This window comes from Pelobates fuscus, chromosome 6, assembly GCF_036172605.1.
Source record: "Pelobates fuscus isolate aPelFus1 chromosome 6, aPelFus1.pri, whole genome shotgun sequence".
Lineage (NCBI taxonomy): Eukaryota > Metazoa > Chordata > Amphibia > Anura > Pelobatidae > Pelobates > Pelobates fuscus.
In genome coordinates, this window is record NC_086322.1 from 51,140,366 (window position 1) to 51,165,245 (window position 24,880).

The following is a 24,880-nucleotide window of genomic DNA, read 5'->3' on the forward strand; positions in this document are numbered from 1 at the left end:
TGGTAAGACTTCTGCAGAGTCTGGTATGAGCTTATAGTGTTGTTTGTTAAAAGTTGGTGTATATGCGACACTCCACACTGCACCCACAGTTTATAATTAAAGGTAGGGTTGGATGCATGTATGGATGTCAATGGCGTAGAGGGCGACCACAACCTCGTTGAGCATAGTTTGTATCGCTGTATCCCATATGGAAATCAGTAGCTTAGTAGTTGGGAGGGCACTTGTAGGGATTTTTCTGTATATCATGGGGATCCACAGGAACATTATAAGTGATATGTTTCCCAGTCTGTTTGATTCTATAGTTTCCAACTGGGGGATGTAAGTTTGTGAGTGGCATGCAATGATATCCGCTACTTGGGCTGCTCTATAGTATTCCCGTATATTAGAAAGTCCAAACCCTGCCATTTCGAAACTTTGCATAAGCAACTTCCAAGGGACCCTTGGTTTTTTGTAGTTTCAACAAAACCGTAGCAGCATGGATTGCACCTGTTTGAAGTATGAGGTCGGTATTGGGACTGGGAGTGTCCGGAATAGATATGAGTTTTCGCAGTATCATCATTTTAAAGGCCGCGCATCTCCCTATCTATGAGAGGAATTTCCCCTTCCCTTTAGTTAACGTGTTTTCTATTTCTTTTTGCAGTTTTAGGTAGTTCACTTTGAACAATGCTTGTGGGTCGCGTGTTATCTTGATTCCCAGAAACGTAATAGGATCTTGTCTCCAATCGTAGTTAAAAGCTGTTGTGAGTATATCTTGCGTGTCCCTGTCTATGCCTATTCCCATCGCTTGGGTTTTCGATATGTTTAATTTGTAGTAATACTGTAGGCTGTAGTTTTTAAGTTCTTTCTGCAATTTCGGGAGTGATATTAAGGATTGGGAGAGAGTCCGTAGGACATAATCCGCAAACAAGTTTATTTTGTATTCTTTGGTATCAAAGGAGACTCCATGGATGTCAGGGTTGTTTCTGATAGCTTGGGCAAGGGGTTCCAGGGCTAAAACCTACTATGGGGGGAGAGAGGGCAACCCTGTCGGGTTCCATTTGTGATGGTAAAGGGGTCTGAGAGAAAGCCTGAGTTCATTATTGATGCAGATGGGGCACTGTATAGAGCCACTGCAGCTGTCACAAATTCACCGGGGTAATTATACTTTAGAAGTACTTTAGGAACTGCCAGTTTAAGCGGTCTTATGCTTTCTCTGTGTCGAGCGAGAGTAGCAATCCCTCTGTTCTCTCCTGTCTTATCATATGTAGAATGTCTACCACCTTCCTGGTATTGTCAGATCCCTTGTGTCCTGAGACAAACCCCACCTGGTCATCTACTATCAGTTTGGGTAGGAGCATTTTCAGTCCGTCCACCAATATTTTTGTGGAAAGTTTGGCATCTGCATTAAGCACTGGGATGGGGCGGAAATTTTGGCATATTGTTGGTGGTTTTCCCAGTTGTGGGAGGGTAATGACCTGGGCTGACAGGAGTTCAGAAAGGAATTTTCCTGTCTGCAATGCATGGTTGAAAACTTCCACTAAATGGGGGGATAGTATGTGTTTAAAAGTGGAGTAGTATAGATTGCTATATTCGTCCGGGCCTGAGGCTTTGCCATTCAGTAGGTTCTTAATACAATTGTCTATTTCTTCAGTTGTAATGGGTTTCGATAATATAGTCTTTTGGTCCTCCGTCAAGGTGGGTAATGCAATGTTCAATAGGTACTCCCAAATACTGCTTTTCGATGTAAATATACTTTTTATTTGTTTTTGTTTCAGCAATGTACAATGAGGCTCACAGGCCTCCGTTTCGCATATGAATTAGTGTTGCAGTAGGTTAAGTGTATGCATAGATATGTTTGGGCTCGCAGGCCAACATGTTTGATGGACACGCAGGTCCCTTACATTTTGTTTTCATGACCTTTGGTCTGGGTCTCTATCTACGTGTTCCCTTCCAGGGATCTCTCTTTCTTTGCTCGGTAGTCTACTGGGAGATACCCCTCCCTATCTGCCCCCCGTCTTTTCTTTTGGGTTCATGGGCCCTGTGGCCGCCAGGCTCACTTAGGTCCTTGTGAAGGTTCTGTGTTTGTAGGGTTTATCAGTGCGGCTATTGCCGTGGTTCTCGTGTGTTATTCTATTGTGTTCGGTCTCATCCCCTACTTCCCGTCTGTATCTGTGCATATTGTTTGGTCACTTACGTGACCCTGTCGGTCTGTTACCTTCTGGGGTGTAGTCGGGCTAACCGGTCCCTTTGTTCTCTGGTCTATGCCGGTCGGGTCTCATTTCCCCTGTCTTCCCTGGCTCTGTTGTCTGTTTCGGGTTTCTCCATTTTATTTTCCTGTAATTCGTCTGTTGACAGTGTGTTGTGAGTTTCTGGTCTCTGTTGTGTCCTATTGGTTGCATTTGATAAGCATTAACCTTGGGGGTAGCTGGGGTGGGTAGTATTGTGGGGGGGAAGGGGGCAGGGGGGGTGGCGGTAGTGGGTGGTCAGTATCTATCGTCTAGTTGGTCTGTCGGAGACTCTGTTGAAAGTCTTCCTTTGCCGTCTCTAGAATCCAGTGTGTCCATATGTCTGTGTATTTTGTGGGGGTTGCCGAGGCTGTCATGTTCAGCTCCTCCATCTGGTCGAACCAGGTTTTAAGAGGGGGGTTATCTTTTGTTTCCAGAATTGGGGGAGGAGTTGTTTAGCCACATTTAGTATTCTAACCGTCATGGATTTCTTATACTTTGATCTCGGTATGGGTGTATGATGTAGTAGCATTTCGGCCGGTCCCAGGTGAGGGGGCGCGTCAGAGAACTTCTCTAATATCTCGTGTATCCTTGTCGGGTAGGGTTTGATCATGTCACATTCCCACCAAATGTGTAATGGTGTAATGTGGTGCCCACCTCTCTCTCACATCTCCAGCACATCTCTGTGTGATCTGTGTCGATTTTGTGCATTAGGTGTGGTGTTTTATACCAATGTGTCAATAGTTTATAGGCTGTCTCTTGGGTTCTGCTGTGTGTCGAGCAGTGGTGTGTGAAGTAGCAGATGGAATCCCATTCCGCATCTGTGAATGATCTGTCTAGGGCCGTCTCCCATTTTCCCATGAATAGGGGTTTCTCTGTCGGGGTCCCTGTTTGAAGTGTGGAATATAACAGGGAAATTCCGTGCGGGATTGGGTCCGGGTGTTGGCACAGTTGTTCAAATGTGGTTCGATCTCTATTGAGTACTGGTCCCTGTGGCAGGGTATGGACATATTTGGTCAGTTGAGCATATTTGAAGTGGTGCATGAATGTCGGGGGTGTCTCTCCCATTAGGTTGTCAGTGGCCTGCATTTTCCCCCCTTATTATCATGTGGTGTAGGCGTGGTGAGGGGGTTGGGAGGATACCTCTAAATGCTTTCGGGTCTAACCCCGGTTGGAAGTTGTCATTATGGGTCAGTGGTAGAAGTGGGGAAGGGTATGGTGCCAGGTTCCCCATTCTTGCAGCCCTCCACCATACGCCTAGTGTGTGTTTCGTGTATATGGACATGTCCTCCTTGCCCTTGGGGTCTCGGCCCCAGGGTAGCTCTGAGATCGGTCTACCAGCCTCCGTCTCCTCTACCGTCTTCCATAGCTTGTGTACTCCCTCTTTCGTCCATTCTACCACCCTCTGGAGGTGTGTGGCCATATAGTAAAGGTGAAAATCTGGGAGGGCTAGACTCCCTCTGTCCTTGGGTTGCAAAAGTGTGGTTAACCTTTTTCGGGGTCTTTGTTTGTTCCATATATAGTGAGTCATTGCAGTGTTAAGGGTATTAAAGAGGGTTTTGGGTATCGTAATAGTTATGGCCTGGAGGAGATATAATAGGCGCGAAAGAAATTTCATCTTAATTACCTGGACTCTTCCCAACCACGATATGTGTGGGAACGACCAGTCTCTCATTTCCATTTGGATCGTCTGTATCATGTCTGCAAAGTTTTCTCGGAACAGATCGTTGCTCTTTTTGGTCAGCCAGATTTCCAAGTATCTGATCCGATGGTCGGGCCATTGGAAGGGAAAGCTATGCCGTAGGGGGACGGCACGTATATTTACATTGAGGATGTATGACTTGGTGTGGTTTATTTTTAGGTCGGATATATGTCCGAACATCTGAAGGGAACTCACTATGTTGGGGAGGGAAATCTATGGGTTTGTCACCACGAACAGCAGGTCATCCGCAAATGCGGCAACCTTGTGGTGTACGTTGCCGGTCTGTAGGCCAGTGATGTCGTCGTCATGACGGATGTGGGTCAGGAATGGCTCCAGGGCCAGCACGAACAGTAGCGGCGACAAGGGACAGCCCTGCCTGGTGCCGTTTCTTATAGGGAATGCGTCGGTGAGTGCCCCATTGACCACTACATGCGCCGTAGGTTCATGATACAACGCCTCTATCCAGCATCGTAGGTGCGTTCCCAGCCCTATGTGTTGTAGGGTTTCGAATAGGTACGTCCATCGGACCCTGTCGAAGGCCTTCTCTGCGTCTGTTGACAGCAGGAGAAGGCCTCTCTTGTCCCCTCCCTTCCCATGCATGAGGGCCAGTGTCCGAATTGTGTTGTCTCTTGCTTTGCGTCCCGTTACGAATCCCACTTGGTCCGGGTGGACCAATGAGGGGATATGGGTTGTCAGCCGCGTCGCCAGGACTTTGGAGAGTAGCTTTATGTCACAGTTTATAAGCAAAATCGGTCTGTAATTCCCGCAAAATTCGCTATCCTTGCCTTCCTTGGGGATGATAGTGATATGGGCTGTCAGGGCTTGTTTGGGGATGTGGTGGCCTTCTCTTATTGCATTGAATGCCTCCACAATCGGAGGGTAGAGGTCTTCTGCATAGTATTTGTAGTATTTTGTTGGGAGTCCATCCGGACCCGGGCTCTTGCCCAATTTGGTTTGCTTGAGTGCCTGTGTGAGTTCCTCCAGTGTAATTGGGTCATCTATTTGCATGGAAATCTCCCTATCTAGAGTCGGCAGTGGATGTTTTGCGAGATATGTCCGAACCGCCTCCCTTATTTGCGCCTTCGCCGTTTCGGTTTGTGGTTGAGGTAGGGTAGATAGATCTTGGTAGTAATCTCTGATTGCCGTCAGGATATCGGTCGGGAGGCGGTGTAGCTTCCCTCGTTTGTCTCTAATTCTGTCAATGTATGTTCGGTGCCTTTATTTCCTTAGCATCGTGGCTAGAAGTTTGCCACTCTTGTTTCCGTGTAAGGCAAAAAATGCCCTATGTCTAGCTACGTCTCTGTGGTGTTTAGAGTGGAGTAGTGTTGTTAGATCTCGTCTAAGCTGTAGGAGTCGGGCTTCGTCTGTGTTATTTTGTGTAAGTTTATTCCGTTCCTCTATCGTATATATGTCTCGTAGTAATGCCATCTTGATTCAGTTTTGTTTCTTTATTTTCGCCCCTTGTTGTATAAAGTGACCCCTTATCACGCTCTTATGGGCCTCCCATCTGATCGTCGGTGTTCGTTAGTGTTAGCTGTAAAAATTTCCTTGATTTTCTCCCATATCAGGGTCGTGGCATCTGGTCTAGCTAGCATGTATTCACTGAGACGCCATTTCGGTGTAGTGGGGCGGAAAAGTGGGGATTTAAGTGTAAGCGTCACCGGTGCATGGTCCGACCAAGTTGCTACTCCGATTGTGGCATCTATTACCCGGGGGAGGTCGTAGTGTGTCATGTAAATGTGGTCTATGCGGGAGTAGGAGCCATGTGGGTGAGAAAAGAAGGTGTAGTCTTTTTCATCGGGATGGTAGGCCCTCCAACAGTCAAGTTGGTGTTCTCTCAATAGGGAGTTAACAATTTGGAGCTGTTGAGCCGGGACATGTGATGTGCCTGTCGAGCAATCCCAGGCGGGGTCTAGCATGACATTAAAGTCCCCTCCTATTATGAGGATACCTACTGTGAAGTCTCGTAGGTTGCGAAATGATCGTGATTATACGTAGGTGTTCAGGCATCAGTGCCATGTCGTTTGGGCAGTGTCCTCGGGGGGGGGGGTGGAGGGGGGGAGGTGTTGAAGGTATGGTATCTGCGGTTGTCTACCTCCAATATCCCCTAGTTTCAGGTGGATGGATTGCAGTCTGGGTGGCTAGGTTGCCTGTCAGTCGTTTCTGTGCTAGGATTGTGAGAGGGTGGGGGGGGGGAGGAGTGGGTAAAGGTGGGGGGTAAGTGTAGGGATCAGTGGTGGAGGTTATACTATACCTCCCGAAGTACCGTCACTACCAGGTGACGGTAAGGTGTAGGCGTCGGGGAGCTGCGACTCATGGCACCCTCCTGTGGTTTTGCTCACCTTCGGGTGACGCCCCTGCCTATGAGGCGGTGGGAGGACTACCGGGTGTCCTCTATGGTCTAAGGTAGCGTCTGGTTCCTCGTCCGTATGTATGGCTATGCTCTACGGCTGCTCTGGCGGCTCCTCTGAGTTGGTATGGTGTCTACCTGTCGGTTTTCCTCGCCGAAATGTGTGTTGGCCCTAGGGCCTTCATGGGTAGTGGTTGCTATGCTTCTATGGGTCTGTGTGTGTCGTCGACTCGTTACCGAGGTTTGGTATAGCTCTCAAGTCATCAACTTAAACATGTGAAAAACATAAAATGTTCAGAACAATAACAGTTAACATTCTCTCAGGTAGAGATCAGAACAGTTCGCCCCATATCCCCCCCTCCCCCCCCGTGGAGGCCCCTTCCCTTTGGCGTCCCTACCGTGTCCTCCCCAGTAGATTGCGTAGTGTCCCCCACCTCCCTTCTATGTGCCATTGGGTGTCTCTAGACCTTGGTAGCCGATGTGCGGGCCCCCCATGAGGGTATGATGTGTCCCTTTCCCTAGGACTACCTCCCTTATCTGAGTACTCGGTCGGGGTTATCTCTTGCGGTCTCTGCATTCCCACACTCCGTCTCCCCTCCCAGTGGCAGCTTGTTCCTCCTTAATGGTAGGACTTGTTGTCCAGGTGTCCTTAGCTCTCCCTATCTCCTGAGTCGGCTGAGCGAGGGCCCCCCTCCCCGGGTGAGCCCCACCGGCTTCGCCCCCGCTTACTCCCAGGCCAGGCCCTCTCCCCCTCCCTCTCCCCTCAGTGAGTTGGGTTGCCGCTTGTCCCTGGTCTCTACATGCCTAGAGGGCCCCCGCTCCCCCTCATTTCCCCCCCTAGACTACCCTCAGATCCCCCTCCCTTCACTGCAGATGGTGAGGATGCAGGTAGGTAGTTTAGTCCCTGGTTCCGTGTCCCCATGTGACATCACAATGCCCCACCCATATAACGCCAGTGCTGCAGTGCCGCCGTGTTTACATTAAAAGGCCTGCAGGGACAGGCTATAGACACCAGAACCACTACATTAAGCTGCAGTGGTTCTAGGGACTATAGTGTTTCTTTAATGTGAGGTAAATTAGAGATTAGTGCCACGAATAATATACTAGATTGCCTACTTACAACCAGATGAGGATTATGATGGGCTCTAGCTGCAGTCTGGCTCCACTGGTCTGGGCTCTGGGTCTGGGCTCGCTGGAGGCTGTTTGTAACTGTGGTCACAAAAATCAATGTTCTGAGAGAACGTGAAGCAGCTCCATTTTTTGGGGGCCCTTTACACAGCTCAAGGTCTGGGTCCCAGGGTCCACCTTCATGTTCCACCAATGAGTTTGGTCACAGGGGTTGGAGTGTGTAGGGGATGTCCTGATATGTGTGTAAGGAATGCATTGTGTGAATCTGTGTTTGTATGTATAAGGGCTGCAAGGTGTGTTTTTGTGTATGTACGGGATGCAGTGTGTGCGTCTGTAAGGGGTGCATTGAGTGTGTTTAAGGGGTGCATTGAGTGTGTGTAAGGAATGCATTGTGTTTCTGTGTGTGTAAGGGATGCATTGCGTGTGTGTGTGTGTCTGTGTGTGTAATGCATTGTGTGTGTAATGCATTGTGTATTTTTCTGTGTGCAAGGGGTGCATTGTCTTTGTGTGTAAGGGGTGCATTGTGTGTGTGTGTGTGAGTGATGGATGGATGCCAATCTCTCCCCCCATTGTCACTCTCTTCTCCCCCCTCTTCCACCCTTGTCCCTCTCTTCTCCCCCATCCTTGTCACTCTCTTCTCCCCCCCTCCATTGTCACTCTCTTCTCCCATCCACCTCTCCACTGTCATTCCCCCTCCCTACCCTGTCACTCTCACCCCGTCAATTTATTTCTCTCCCCTGTCAATTTCTCTCTCCTCCCTTCCTTGTTACTCTCTTCTCCCCTCCACCTCCCCCCTCTCATTCACCATCCCTACCCTGTCACTCTCACCCCCTGTCAATTTCTTTCTCTACCCGTCAATTCCCCCCTCTCAATTTCTTTCTCTCTCCCCTCTCCCTGTCAATTTTTTTCTCTCCCCCCCTCACTGTCAAATCATCCCCCCCCTCACTGTCAATTCCTCCCCCCCACTGTCCATTCCTCTCCCCCCCACTGTCAATTCCTCCCCCCTCACTGTCAATTCCTCCCCCCTCACTGTCAATTCCTCCCCCCTCACTGTCAATTCCTCCCCCCACTGTCAATTCCTCCCCCCCTCACTGTCCATTCCTCCCCCCTCACTGTCCATTCCTCTCCCCCCACTGTCAATTCCTCCCCCCCCACTGTCAATTCCTCCCCCCCTCACTGTCAATTCCTCTCCCCCCCACTGTCAATTCCTCCCCCCCACTGTCCATTCCTCCCCCCCCCTCACTGTCAATTCCTCCCCCCCTCACTGTCAATTCCTCCCCCCCTACCTCTATTGTAGCGTGGGTGAGCCCTGTATGATCCGCGGGTACAGGGAGCATCTGTCTCCTGTACCCGGCCGGACTAAAAGGAAGTGCACACTCAGTATGCACTTCCTTTTAGTCCGGCCGGGTACAGGAGACAGATGCTCCCTGTACCCGTGGACCATACAGGGCTCGGCCACGCTACAGTGAGGGAGTGACAGGAGGGAGCGCTGAGCACTTCCCTCCTGTCAGCCCCTCTCCTCTGGCTGCGCCTGGGCGGTACGCCCTCATGGACGCACCATGCAGAGCGCTCGGGCGACTGCAGCATGAGGGGGGCCGGCGCTCCTGGCGGCGCCCCTTCCCAAGGGGGGCCCTAGGTGGCTGCCTAATCCGCCTAAAAGGTATCGCCGGCCCTGCCCCCCCCCCAGTCCACTAATCTGCTCCCCGGCAGATGTCTGTGTGAGGCCGCCCCACAGGCGGTATACTTGCGGTTAGAAAGAGGGTTCGGTGCTTCTGTACCGGGTCCTCCGAACCCATTGTCCTTAATTGCTCAGTCTCTAGGGAGGGACGGTGTTTGTGACTTAGGCTTGTGATTCATGGGCCCCCCAGGCTTCTCGTGGTGTATGAGGCTGTCACATTTTGGCGCCCGACGGGCGGGTGGTCTGTTGTCTCGTCCGTCTTGGTCTAGCTGTCTGCGGAGCTTGATGTTGCATTTCTGGTGCCAGCGGGTCTGGCCATTTCATTTGTATCGGAGGCAGTTGCAGCTCTTTTTGTAGATCACCCAGATCTCCTTCGGTTTGCACGCTGAAGGGGCCTTTAGGGGTTGTTACCTGTAGGCCCGTAGGGAAATTCCAGCGGTATCTTATCTTATTAACTTGTAGGGTCCTGGTAAGAGGGCGCATGGCCCGTCTATAAGCTGGCGATAGATCCGGGTACAGCTGAATATCTGCGCCCCTGTAAATGACTTGCTTGGCGTCTCTCGCCTTTTTCAAGATGTCTTCCTTTCTTGGGAAGTGGCTTAAGCAGCATATGACGTCCCTGGGTGGGGATTCAGGTGGGCCCTGCGGGCGTAGGGCTCTATGTGCCCTGATGAATTCGATGGGTGTGCTTGTTTGCCGTTGCAGGAGAGTGTTAAGTAGTTCAGTTAGTGTGTCTGTGATCGCTGCTTGCTGATCCAGGTTCTCCGGTAGGCCTCTGACCCTTATGTTTAATCTTCTTCCTCGGTTGTCCAGATCTTCAACATGTAGTGCCATTTGGCGCAATTGCACTTCTCGTGCCTGTATGATGTTGGTATTCGCAGACTGTGCCATTGCCATGTGGTCACAGTCTGCCTCAAGCTGAGCTAGCCTGTGTTGCATGCCCTGAATATCCTCCCTGAGAGTATGCAGCTCCCCTGTGATAGACTTGTGCAGCGCCGCGTTTGCCTCCTACAGATCCGTTTTAGTGGGCAGATTGTGAAGAAGTGCCATACATTCCGGTTGCAGCTGCTGTGTATTTGGGGCTTGCAGGGCATTAGAAGGAAAGCTGCTGCCTGGTGAGGCTGGGTGGGATAGGCCCGAGGCCTACGAGTCCGTTGAGGCCTGGGAGGTCTGATCGACTTGTGGGGTAAGGAATTGGCGCATTCCCGCCGGTTGGGACCCTCGAGGGTGTTGGTTGGGTGGCTACCCTGTGCGATCTTGTGAGGTTTACCCATAGCTGTCAGGTCGGGTGCTGTTTAGGCGGGTACTCGTGTTGAGCCAGCGGGGAGCTCTCAGTCTACGCCGCCATTTCATCCGGCGTCCAGGCCACGCCCCCCGTTGTGGTCATCTTTGATATTATATAGACTGCCATAGTATTTGGCAAATTCATTGCATTTCTGCGTCGGGGTTAATTATTTTACTGCTTGTGTATTTAGAAATTAGATTCTCGTGTGGGCCTGTTTCTCTTTAAGTTGTTGTGCCGCTATTTTACTGGCTTTGTTAGTTTGTATATAGGAGGTCGATTTTAGTTTTTTCAAATTGTAGCTAAACTTGCTTAGGTTTAGTTCTTGTATTTTAGCCTGTACTTCGGCTATGCAAGCTTTTAATTCTTGAGAGGGGTTTAATTTTTTTTCCCTGTGTAGGTCGTATAGTTTTCAGTGCCACGCCAGAATATTAGTGTTTGCTGTTTTTTTTTAAGTATGCGGCCCTACTAATTATTATGCCCCTGATCGTGGCTTTATGGGCCAGCCATACCATATGGGGGTTCACTTTTGTCGAAGTTTGAAGTTGTAGTTGTCCTGTAAGGTTAGTGAGACCGAATTGTGATCAGACCAGGGTGTGTGGATTATATCGCAAGCGCGGACCTGAGGCAGGCAAGAGTTATGCTTGAGGTATCCATCTATGCGGGAGTACGTATTGTGGACAGGGGAGTAATGTGTATATTCCTTGTCCATCGGGTGAGTCGCTCTCCACACATCATACAGCCCATGGGACGCCAGCAGTGCTACTAAGTGTTTACAAGTTTTGGATAGAATGTTATAGTTTGGAGATGATGTTGGTCTAGTGGAGTCACGGTGGGGTGTGAGAATGTGGTTGAAGTCCCCACTTATACCTCTTATACCTATACCAACAGAAGGTTCCCACTTTCCAGTGGGTGGTCCCATACTGTGATATATGAGGGTATAGGGTCTCATAGTCAGGCCTTAATTAACAAGCTGTCTGGGTTTACGCCTCCCTAATTATTCCGGTGTGAATTATATTGTTACTCCCCATAAGGGTATCCGTCACCATCCACAGCCCCCCATTCAGAGCATACTTAACCACTTTAACAAATATTTAAATTATAAGGTGACATTCGGACAATCAAGACCTATTCAGCGTGAGTAACAAACTATTCCTATAACATTATGTGTCTCACAGATTTTGATTGGCGAACAGTGTTCCATTCGTGGGAGATCTCCGCCGCTCTTCTGGGGCCCTTTTCAGGAGAGTTTATCTTGTATCCCCATTGGGCTAGTAATCTGCCGCCTTCTGTGGCGTCAGCCACCGGAATCAGTTTCCCTTCTTTGGATATTAGCAGTTTGGTGGGGTAGCCCCAGCGGTGTAGGATCTTTCGATTTCACATCTCCGTGGTAATGTCCCAAAATGTTCTCCGTCGCCGCAGTGTTTTAGCCGATAAATCCGTGAAGATTTGAAGTTGGTGGTATTGCTCCGGTAAGTCCTTGCGGGCTCTGTTGGATTGGACAATTGCTTCCTTTATGTGGAAATAGTGCATTTTTGCCAGCACATCCCAAGGGGTGGTTGTAGGTAGGTGTTTAGGCCTTGCTATCCTGTGTGCCCTGTCGATCAGGACCATGTTCGCGTGGATGTCTGGGACCAATGCCTTGAATAGGCTCAATAGGTATGGTTGGAGGTCTGTTAGTGAGATCTCCTCCGGTATGCCTCATATCTGTAGGTTTTTGGGTCAAGACCGATCTTCGAGGTCCATCAATTGCACCTACTGGCGTTCTAGCCGGACTTCCCAGGCTTCCACTGTGTCTGCGAAGCTGTTATGGGCCTCTGTGAACTCCTCCATTTTGTTTTCGAGCTGGGCCGTCCGTGTGCCCAGTTCCAGCAGATCTTTCTTTATATCAGACATTGCTGCCTGTACTGTGGTTTGAATTTGTTTTGCCATGATGTCCAGCATTTGTTATAGGGGTATCTTCCATTGGGGAGTGTGGCTCGTTTTCCTCTTGCTCGTCTCGTTGTCAGGGGTGTATAAATGCTCTTCTTAGCAGATTTTTAGCTCTCGGGTAGGGAGCGACGTTAGCACATGTTCACGCAGATCGAGATTTTGCTCCGCCCCCGGCATCTGGCTTTTAAGTTACAGGAAGGGAGGAGTGCTGCTGACTGCCTTGAGCTGTCAGCTGACGCTCTAAACCAGTCAGTAGCTCCCCATTCATAAAAAAGTTACGTACTTTTTTATGAATTGTTTAACCCCTTAAGGTAAGTGTTTGAACATATGTTAGGCATGAATTAGGCTTGATTTAAGCCGATAATTTTCTTTTTACTTTGAAGATATCACTGGCAGTAAAATGGTCTGTAAATTTTGGATTCTGCTTACTTTGACAACTGATGTGTGAAAATGGCCAAAAGTCAGAAAACAATTCGGGTCTGTAACGGATGCTGAATTAAAATGTACTTCGAGATTAGTAACAATTTGTGTGTTTACTGATCTTTAACAAAAAGTCAAATCCTATTTTTACATGTTACATTGGCAAAGTTTGAGAGATCCATTTGTATGATGGTGCCCAAGGGAAGCATAAGGGATTTGTACCAACTCGAATCTCTCCCTACTTGGTGCCTCCATCTTGTAATTCAGGTCCATCTTCACTTGCTATACCTGCAAATATAGATAAAAGAGATTGCTATGGGAGATCTTTACTTTTTTCAACATTATTTCTGTTGATGTTACATAAGTGTAGCCTAGAAGTAGCGGTAACTACAAATAGTGTGTTGCAAGTCAAAACAATCCTAACTAAAAAAAACTCTGGGCCTCTGATCTCAATGTACAGTAGCAATCTCTGTTACACTCCTACAAAAGTCTGGTGGGTAGAAACCACGAATAAAAAAATAATGTCATTAGTAAAGAATACAGCCCATGCTTCTCCCTAATATTGCTAATTATTATCTGATGCTCAGATCGTGTTTCAGTATGAATAAAAAAATAAAATAAAAATTCTGAACATTTTGAAAACGTTGGCACATGTGAGTGAGAGAGAAAGCTAGTCCGTGTTTGTTGATAAGCATTAGCTGATACATTGAACATTCCCTTCATTATCCAATTTAACATTTTATACCTCAGGCCATAATTTATGAGCTTTGGAAACATTGTGCAATGGATAAAGAAACTTTAGACAAGGGATCATTATTTACATTCGTTCAATCACCTTTCTTACCCGATGGGCCTCCAGCAGAAGGACGAAAGATATCATTTCAATTCCCCGAGCACACAATGTTTTTTTTCTTGTATTGTGTCGTATAATGAGATTTTGTGCTGCGTTAGTCTAAACCGGTACACAACAAAACCTCAGCTAACCTTTTCTGACGTACACGTCAAGCATTGCGTGTGTTTCCAATCATTCCATCGTTCGTTAGTCTGTCAGGAGTGCATGGATGGAACCACAGGTGCAGGGTAGTCCGTAATATGATTCATATGTGTGTGCTCAGCATAGCTTAGGGCAGTAAGCGTGTAGAGTTTTCAGAACTGAATAAGCGTGTGTCTCATATCCCCCAAAACAGCCACTAAATTATTCAAACGCAAATAAAACTTGCCAAGTTTTCCGAGTGTCGCTGTATTTTATTTCTTTGTGCAACAGTTAATTTTAGCATTATCTGAAATAACATTTAAAGGAAATACTATACGACTGCATGAAAAATACAGTCTATCTTGTTAACAACTTCTTCTGCTAGCAGTAACTCTAGTGGCTCTGTGTGTATGTTTCTCGTTTCCAGCCCTTGCTGAAAAATAACAGAAAACCTTTTTATACAGTCAGTCAAAAGTGTAAGCAGTTAATAAACTTGTCAGTGGAAAGAAATCCTGCAATATTTTTGCAGCTGTGGTACAGAGGAGATTTTTTTTAAGATTTTTGGAATTATCTTTTTTTTTTTTTTTTGGTAAGTGAGCCTTTCATGGGATTATTGGATTACAGATGTTTGGTTGTGGCCTCTTAAGAGATTCGATGAAAGCCGTAAGAGGATTTTATAGTTGAAAGGAGAAAATGCAGCAGACTACAGAAGATAGAAGCAAAAATATTCGGGGAATTGGCAATAGTGGTTTATGATTTATGAAACAACATGCATAAGGTGTGCTGTGCCTTTAAATTATTCACTCCCCAAAAATGTGCAGTGTAAATATTTAATTATTATACAAAAGTGTATACACACAAAACGGTTGAGATTGCACTTATAGCAATTTGGAATCAATTCCACTCACAAACAAAGAGCAGAAAAAGTATTGCTCTGTTAAAGGGACACTCCAGGGCCAGGAAAACAATCAGTTTTTCTGGCAGTGCAGGTCCCCTCTCTCTCCCACCCCCCATGCCAGGTTGCTGAAGGGGTTAAAACCCCTTCAGGTCACTTACCTGAGACCCCGCCGATGTCCCTCGGTGCTGGTCCAGGGTCCGCCCACGCTCCTCCCCCGCCAACATCAGCCGGCGGGGGAGACCAACTGCGCATGTGCGGCCGCTGGTGGGGGAGACCTAATGCGCATGCGCGGCAAAAATGCTTTCAATGCTTTCCTGTGCTATGAGCCAGGAAGTGCCCTCTAGTGGCTGTCTAGTAGACAGCCACTAGAGGAGGAGTTAACCCTGCAAGGTAATTATTGCAGTTTATAAAAACTGCAATAATTACACTTGCAGGGTTAAGGGTAGTGGGATTTGGCACCCAGACCACTCCAATGGGCAGAAGTGGTCTGGGTGCCTGGAGTGTCCCTTTAAGAAGCACTCCAAGGCAGCTTCCAGAATGCAGTGATTAGGTATAGGTATGAAATCCACGCCTCCCAACTGTCCCAGTTTCGTCGAGGAGTCCTGATTTTTTTTATCCGGTATCACCTTAATCACCTGGTGTCCCGCTTTTGGGGACACCAGGGAACTGTCTCCAACTATCATAGCACAAGCACATCATTAGACACACACGCACTGTGTTCAGGGGACGTGGACCCTTTAGGGAGCACTGAATCAGGGCTCCATGCAAGGTCATCCCTCAGTGGGCTGGCTAAAAAGATTGGCAAGTGTTTATTCACACCAGATTGACCCACCATTAAATCAAGCAGACCCACCCCCTTTTCTGGGAAGATCCGCCCCTTTGAGGCAGAGCTAAGGACTCCAGAGTTGGGAGGTATAAAAAAACCACTGGAACTTTGTGCAGGTAAGTTAAACACATATTTATTTCCACAGCACATGAAGATTAAAAAGGGTCTGTCCCACAAATACAGTTTCAAGAAAAAGTATGTGAACCCTTTGGAATGATATGGATTTCTGCACAAATTGGTCATAAAATGTGATCTGATCATCATCTAAGTCACAACAATAGACAATCACAGTCTGCTTAAACTAATAACACACAAAGAATGAAATGTTGCCATTTTTTTTATTGAACACACGATGTAAACATTCATAGTGCAGGTGGAAAAAGTATGTGAACCCTTGGATTTAATAACTGGTTGAACCTCCTTTGGCAGCAATAACTTCAACCAAACGTTTCCTGTAGTTGCAGATCAGACGTGCACAACGGTCAGGAGTAATTCTTGACCATTCCTCTTTACAGAACTGTTTCAGTTCAGCAATATTCTTGGGATGTCTGGTGTGAATCGCTTTCTTGAGGTCATGCCACAGCATCTCAATCAGGTTGAGGTCAGGACTCTGACTGGGCCACTTCAGAAGGCGTATTTTCTTCTGTTTAAGCCATTCTGTTGTTGATTTACTTCTATGCTTTGGGTCATTGTCCTGTTGCAACACCCATCTTCTGTTGAGCTTCAGCTGGTAGACAGATGGCCTTAAGTTCTCCTGTAAAATGTCTTGATAAACTTGGGAATTCATTTTTCCTTCGATGATAGCAATCCGTTCAGGCCCTGACGCAGCAAAGCAGATGCCCCCACCACCGTACTTCACAGTTGGGATGAGGTTTTGATGTTGGTGTGCTGTGCCTCTTTTTCACCACACATAGTGTTGTGTGTTTCTTCCAAACAATGCAACTTTGGTTTCATCTGTCCACAGAATATTTTGCCAGTACTGCTGTGGAACATCCAGGTGCTCTTGTGCAAACTGTAAACGTGCAGCAATGTTTTGTTTGGACAGCAGTGGCTTCCTCTGTGGTATCCTCTCATGAAATCCATTCTTGTTTAGTGTTTTAGGTATTGTAGATTCGCTAACAGGGATGTTAGCATTTGCCAGTGACTTTTGTAAGTCTTTAGCTGACACTCTAGGATTCTTCTTCACCTCATTGAGCAGTCTGCGCTGTGCTCTTGCAGTCATCTTTACAGGACGGCCACTCCTAGGGAGAGTAGCAGCAGTGCTGAACTTTCTCCATTTATAGACAATTTGTCTTACCGTGGACTGATGAACAGCAAGGCTTTTGGAGATACTTTTATAAACCTTACCAGCTTTATGCAAGTCAACAATTCTTAATCGTAGGTCTTCTGAGAGCTCTTTTGTGCGAGGCATCATTCACATCAGGCAATGCTTCTTGTGAAAAGCAAACCCAGAACTGGTGTGTGTTTTTTATAGGGCAGGGCAGCTGTAATCAACACCTCCAATCTCATCTCATTGATTGGACTCCAGTTGGCTGACATCTCACTCCAATTAGCTCTTGGAGATGTCATTAGTCTAGGGGTTCACATACTTTTTCCACCTGCACTGTGAATGTTTACATGGTGTGTTCAATAAAAACATGGCAACATTTCATTCTGTGTGTTATTAGTTTAAGCAGACTGTGATTGTCTATTGTTGTGACTTAGATGATGATCAGATCACATTTTATGACCAATTTGTGCAGAAATCCATATCATTCCAAAGGGTTCACATACTTTTTCTTGAAACTGTATAAACCCTGAATGTGCATAAAATTATAGGGTAAACTCCAAGCTGGAAAATAAACATTTGTTTTACGTACCCAAAAGTTCTAATGGATTTCATGCCTAAACCTCAGCACTACATTCTGGAATTTGCAGAGTGCTTCTCAACTGAACTATACTCTATCTGCTCTATGTTTGTGGGTGACCCTTTTTACTCTTTTATCTTTGTTTATTGCTAAAAGCTTTATAGTATGTTCTTTCACTCTCTGTGTTTATATGTGAGATGTGGCATTTATTACATATTGATGTAAGTGCAATCTCAATCCTTTTGTGTGTTATACACCTTTATAAAACATTGATATATTTACACTGTACGGTTTTGAAGGTCCTGGCACTTTTTTTATAATTCTTTATTTTCAAAGTGCAGAGTTAATGATACAAGGCAAAGTTGGTGAATAACATAACAGTTGGTATACATGTAAATGACAAGATATGCTGCACTTTTTGGTTTTTTGTGTAGTAGAGAAGATAACAAGAGTTATAACATGCAATTATAAGGTACAAGAGTTTAGTACAAGCTTAGTTGATATAGATATCATTATTGATATTATCAGGGTGGCCCCACCACTCTCTCGTGGACAAGTTAAAGGCAACAGTGGGATGTGAGCAGCTATGGATCGGGGTTTACAGTCCACATTACAAATTACGGTCTGTTCACAGTTTGACGATGGGGGGCTTATGTGGTGTAATATTTAAATCTATATTAGACAGGCTTAAGCCCCACAATATTTAAAGCAAACAAGGGGAGAAGGAAAACGGAGGGCTGATAAGGTGCTAAAACATTGCAGGAGTATAGCCCATACCAGTCATCGCTAAGTTCAGCCAATACCCTGGGTGGGCAGTGCAGAGAGTTCCGGTATTAGACCTGTCTGCTCGCCGGCTTGAGGAGAGTGATCGTAGGTGTGCCTTCCCGACAGGGCCTGATGGATCCCTCTCGCTGCCTGTATAAGCCAATGTAAGTAGGGGTGTTGGTTCTTCAGGATCCCCAAGTGGAGCTGTGTCTGTAGGCTGGACCGGGATTTCATCGGCTTCAGTCGGATACCAGCTGTCTCCTTGCATGGACGCGTGCGTTTGCTTGCGGGTGGGTGGCGTCGTCGTCTGTGGCGCCCTTGGTAAGTCTGCTTCATCGGGCGGGGTAAGCTTCTCCTGGTAGAGCAGGAGGGCAGTGCCACGGGTGAGCACCCTTCTGGGGTCTGTGTACTTACCTACTGTTCTCTCTGCTCCAGCCTATTCCAGAAGGCTGCGAATACAGCATCCAGTCTTGCGTGGATGTCGAGTCCCTTAGCTGAGTCACTCTGCCTGGTGGCGGTCTCCGCCATTTTGAGGTTAGTGAACTTCGTCTGGAAGCGTTGCCGGTCAGTCTGGTGGGGCTCTCCTGGGACCGAGATAACCCCCATCGGTCCATAGGGGGGGGGAACGAGGGCCCATATTCAAGATTGTAGCCGTCGTGGGCAACAGGGGAGCGGCCGCCTGCCACGTGTGTAGGCCTTGGGTGTCGCATCGGAGAGTTCTGCAGGGTAGGCTGCTTGTTTGGTACCGATACGTGCCCCTTGTTGTCACCTCACAATTGGTGGCCCATTTGTGGCTTTTAAGGGCTGCTTGTGGCTTGTGGCTGGCAATATGTGCCTGGAAGAGCAGGAGCAGTACTTTCCTGCATCCGCTCAGCTTGGCGGTTAGGCCCCGCCCCTGGTCCTGGCACTTTTAAAGTCGCTGCTACTTTGTTTTAGAATATTCAGTTAAACGCCATTTATTCATTTATTGTGCACTTTATCAATAGTGGTTTATGATTTAGGCTAAAGGATAACTAGAGGGGAACAAAAACACAAAAAGAGAAATCAAGGGTGAGATGGGATATAAGACCAAGATTGCAGGATATGCGATAATGACTGGAGAGGACAATAAAGATGGGCAACATTGATACGGTTCCCAGGAATAAACATAGGCTACTATCATACAATATATTTGAAAGAAACATTTGTGTTTGTCTTTTGCCTTATACACAATAACGGAGATTGATATTAAATAAAATGTTTCGTGGTGTGGCCTGCTGCAGCCTCTTTGGCCCCCAAGGCGCATTTCACATTCCCAATTTCCCATTGCTCACTGGTTCGTATTAAATGGACCTTGCATATTTTTGAGTGTTTTTGTAGCACATATTGCCACTGTGTGACTTATGTCATCATACAGGAATGTTTTATCGGTGAGATTTCATCTGGACACATTAAGCCAGTTCTCTATTCAATCTCTAAAACACTCTGAGTAGTCCCTCACCCTAGTAAAGACAGCCTTGTATCTCCCTTGTGTCTCTCGTGTGACAGGTGTTCATTGTCTTCTCTCCAACCATGCTTCCCCACAGTAGATTTAATTAAGCTTGTCTTTAAATCATATTTCCCTGCAGGCTGGCCTTCATTCCCAAATCGTTCCTGATTTCCCATTCCAAGACACATAGTCGCTTGAGCCAGATGGTATACTGGTCCCAATTCAGTGATACCGATATTCTGAGCCCTAGTCCTCCAAGTCACCTCTTCAGGAAAACTTGCATTCCACATGCTCACAATGCCTTTATTCCTTCACTAGTCTGAAATCGTCTGCATTCCAGTTCCATAGCTCCTGTTTTCTTCCTTTTAATTTTTCTCTTTCCGTTGTCTTGCATTCATACCTCCCCTATGAGCCAAGCATCTCCTCCATCTATAGGTCTTGACTTTGGTTCATTTAAAACTCAACTTCTGGTAGTGGGCAATGTTCTGTGGCTTGGTCTGGTTAATTAACCTCAGAATCCTACCATTACTCAGGAAATCATCCTGAAGTTTATATTTATTTTTTGAGTGACTCTGGGAAAACATGCACCCTACTTGAATAATAGAAAAAACGAAAGAAATCTCCCCTAAGGGAGATCTACAGCTGGCAAAAAGAGGGGGTTTGACAACATAATATAACAATCCCCACAGATCCTAGAGAGTATGGCATATATAGAGGATGGAAAATAGGAAGCACAATTTGTGTTTCCTAATACCAATGTCAGTGTCCTATGTCAAAAAAATCATTTATTATTGGAATATAACTTTATTGAATCCTAAAGAAATGAGATAGACAAAGGAACACTGTATTGAGTCCCCCCCCCAAAAAAAATATTGCTACTGAAAAATGGTGATACAATCACCTGTAAAATGTTGTAGCCAGGGGTAGGAAAAAAGTTCCCTCTAAGTCTATAAGTGAAGGCAGGAGATGCCCAGAAACCAGAGTTACACTGTGATTAAGGTCTCATAACAATGATGATATGACAATATATTTACATAGACCCACAGGCACCCTTCAAAGTAGTCATAGTTTGTATAAAGGAGTGGTAGGGTATAGTAGCTCCAGGAGAGGAAAAAAGGAAGAATTCTTTAAAGTAAAGTCCTCAAGGCTAGACCCTAATTCTCCTGTAACACCTTCGTGGGTGTTCTAAACTAAAACTAACTCTGAGCGTTTAAATCAAATGCCTAAACTTAATTGCCATGCTAGCTAGGGAAGGAGAGAAGAACACACAGTGTGCAAAGTGAAAAGTGGGTCTTTCGTTTTTTCTACCAACCAGCAGTGTATTTGGGTACAAGCCCTAGGTGGAGCTGGCACCACCATATGACCATATCTCCCCTGTCTCTACCTTATATACCTCTCTTTTTTCATCTCTGAAAGGTGATAGGTGAGACAGGGAAATTATTATTTTTCATTTATATCCCTACTTGAATACATTTTAGGAGCGAGAAGCAGTGAGTGTTTCTGTTTTTAAATGGGGGGGGGGGTCTCTGTACAGTACTTTGACTTCCATTATAATTCGGTCATAAGTATCTGATCAATAACAATTTCTAACCATTATAAACATTGTTTTAAAACTCATCTCAAGAGTACGGTTTAAAAATGTAATATGTCCTTTATTTTTTAAATATGAGTAATGAAAACTGTAGCGGATTGGTACCGGGCTGTCCCACGACATGTATGAGAATAAGTGTATTTGGTCATATGGCTGGTTTAATGTGTATGTACATGTATAGAAAGCATGGTATCCGGGTATAATGACAGTTAAATGTATGTAAAGAATTGTATTCCTCTAGTTGTTCGGTAGAATCATTCAAATAAAACAAGGGAATGAAACTACCGAACAACCAGACCACCCAGGAATGAGTGTGCCTCCAATTACCGTTTGCAACAATGTTGCAAACAGGTAATTGGCAATCAGTGCAGTGTGGTCTTTGTCCTCTGGGTGGCCGCCATTCGGGAAACAAACACGTGGCGGCGGCCATCTTAAACTACCGAACAGCGGTGTTTTGCCGTCGAGTGTCTGGAACTAAAATCGGACACTTGACTAGGCAAACACCGCTGAGACCTCCATACTTCCAGAAATTCGTATGGAAACTACCGAATGACCCGCCGTTCGGTAGAAAGAGCCCCATAAACAAGGGAATTCATTCAAACCCTCTCCAGGCTCTATAACACAGGCAATTCGCCTGTTTTCATTCCCTTGTTTGTGACCGACCGCAGGGCCAAAATGCATGGAACTGTTTTCGGATACTTTACCCATGCGGTCGGTCAAATCTTTGGAACCCCATATCTCACGAACCATTCATCCGAATGGGCTAATTTTTAAGTATGTTGGTCCCCCAGAATAGAGCTATCTGGGGATGTTGGATTTGTGGATGTACCCCAAGTATTTAGGGTACATCCAAAACTCGGGGAAAAACTGTGTACACAATAAGGGGATTATGATGCTAGAGGAGGGGAGGAGATCTGTGGGAGGTTACTACTTAGAGATTGGATAATGTCTTAAGTGTTAGAACCTCCTCCCTTGCATGGGAGAGGGCTTTATAAGGAACTGTGGAATAAAGCTTGTCAGTCTACTCCTGAAACTGTGTGTCGTCCAGTTATTGGGATTGCGATGGGGATACTGCTGTATTACTTTACCTGCTGGAAACCTTGCCTATGGACTTAACATCACCTTGTTCCTGAGCCTCACTGGAATCTCTAGTGGAGAATAGCTGTGCAAGATCGGCTCTCCGCTACATTGGTTGGCAGCGCTGGGATCCAAACTCACAGAGGAACAAGCGTAAATGGAGTACGGATGGAGATTGATTTTTCTGCGCTAAAACGCTCCACGCTAAAGGACCTCCTAGAGGCAAGGGGTATACAAGCCAGCAATAAGAAGAAAGCAGTACTTGTTACAGAACTCATGGCAGAGTACAGAATGGAGGGCGATTCAGTTCCGGCACAGAGGGAGCCGGGAGGAACACCACAAGGATCGGAATTCCAGAGGCAGGTTCAGTTCAGGCTATCCTTTTATGGGGAAAACCCCCCAACAGAAATTGTTACCAGGACAATGGCCGAGGTACAAGAATTCATCCTAAGGACACAGGCACCAGAACAAAGCTCTGCAATTAATGTGCCACAGGAAGGTAAGCCTAAAATACCATACCAGGCTTTTAAAACATATGTGGAGGCAGAGGAAGATATAGACGCTTTCCTGCAAGACTTTGAAAGACTGTGTGCACTGCATAAAATTAACGCAGAGGACTGGGTACCTATTTTGGCCGGAAGGTTAACCGGGAGGGCAGCAGAGGCATATCGGACTGTACCTAATGACGAAATAAGGAATTACAGTAAAGTGAAAGAAATTATACTCGCCAGGTATGCTATAACACCCGAGGCATACCGGCGGAGGTTCCGGGATCTAAAGAAAACAGAGAAGGACTCGCACGCAGAGTGGGCATGCCGATTACAGGGGGCAGCGCTCGGGTGGGTGCAAGCTAGCAAGGCACGTTCTATGGAGGATGTAATACAAATGTTGCTGATGGAGCAGTTCTATGAGGGAGTAACCAATGAGGTCCAGGAATGGGTAAGGGACAGAAACCCTACTTCCCTTACCGAGGCGGCTAGGAAAGCGGATGACTACCTGGATGCACGCAGGTCACAAAAACCTGCAGCTCCAAAAGCAACCTTTAAAACATTCGGGGGAAACAACTACACCCCAGCTCCACCGAGACCGCTACCACGACCTCCACCACCCGCTGCACAGCCCCGGTTCCGACAACCCACCGCTGGCCCCTGTCATCACTGCCAGAAGTGGGGACATTATAAAAGGGAATGCCCACAGCTATGGGACCGTTCCACCTGGATTCGTCCAGGCCCACCTCCACCCAGGGCGGCCGCAGCCCACCACTACCAGGACCTAGTCACCACCCCATATGGTTCCGCAGTCCCCATTACTACTGTGGAACAATGGGAGGTACTGCACGAGGCAGATCCGGTCCAGGCCAATGTGGATAATCTACGGCACCATCGACAGACGGTATATCTGAATGGTACAGCAGTCCGGGGATTACGAGATTCGGGAGCCACCATCACTTTGGTACAGAGCCACCTGATTTCAGATCAGGCAAAACTGAACAAAACTGTTGCCGTCCGGGTAGCTGGGGGAGCAGTGTACCGGCTACCTACAGCAAGGGTACATTTACATTGGGGAGCGGGGGCAGGGGAAGTGGAGGTGGGGTTGATGCCACATTTACCGGCGGAGGTTTTATTGGGGAACGATCTGGGGAGGCTCACTTCTGCTTTTGAGCCCCAGTCACCCACCACAGGAGAGGTCAACCCTGTAGTCACCCGACAACAGGCCCGCACCCAGGACCACAACACACTGCCGGAGGTCCAGGTAAGCAACCCTACCCCCCCTCTAGAATGTGTCCCCTGGGCTCCACCTAATGAATTTGTAGCTGAAGTCGCAACAGACCCCACGCTTCAGGTGTATAGGGACAAGGTTGGCACGGGTTCCCCCGGGGCGGAGGGAGAGAAGTTTATCTGGGATAAACAACTTTTATACAGGGAAACAACCAAACAGATTACGGGGTTAGACCCGATAGCGAGGAGACAATTAGTGGTACCACAGCGGTACCGGGCTGAATTACTCCGGATAGCGCATGATATTCCGCTATCCGGACATCTAGGGGTTAGTCGCACCAGGTACAGACTAACCCAGAGTTTCTTCTGGCCAGGGATTAGCCAGGAAGTACGCAGATATTGCACGACTTGCGATACCTGCCAGAGAGTGGGAAAAAGGGGGGATCGCAGGAAGGCTAAACTTCACCCCTTACCCATAATAGAGGAACCTTTTAGCCGAATAGCGGTGGATCTGATAGGCCCCCTCAATAAAGTTAGCCCGTCAGGAAAACGGTATATTTTAACGGTCGTAGATTATGCCACCAGGTATCCAGAAGCAGTGGCTCTGACCAACATCCACGCTGAGACGGTCGCGGATGCCCTCATGCGGATATTCTCCCGGATGGGATTACCCAGGGAGATTATTTCGGATCAGGGTACCCAGTTTACCGCAGAATTCACCCAACACCTCTGGAGGATCTGTGGCATTAAGCCTATTATCAGCGCCCCTTACCACCCCCAGACGAACGGGCTCTGCGAACGATTCAATGGTACCTTGAAGCAGATGCTCCGAACCTTCACAGAGACCCACAAGGACTGGGAACGATTCCTGCCGCACCTCCTATTTGCATACCGGGAGGTGCCGCAGGAATCCACAGGGTTCTCCCCGTTTGAATTATTGTTTGGAAGGAGGGTCCGAGGCCCATTGGATCTTATTAGAGAGCATTGGGAGGGAGACCGGAGCACAGATGGCACTCCCATC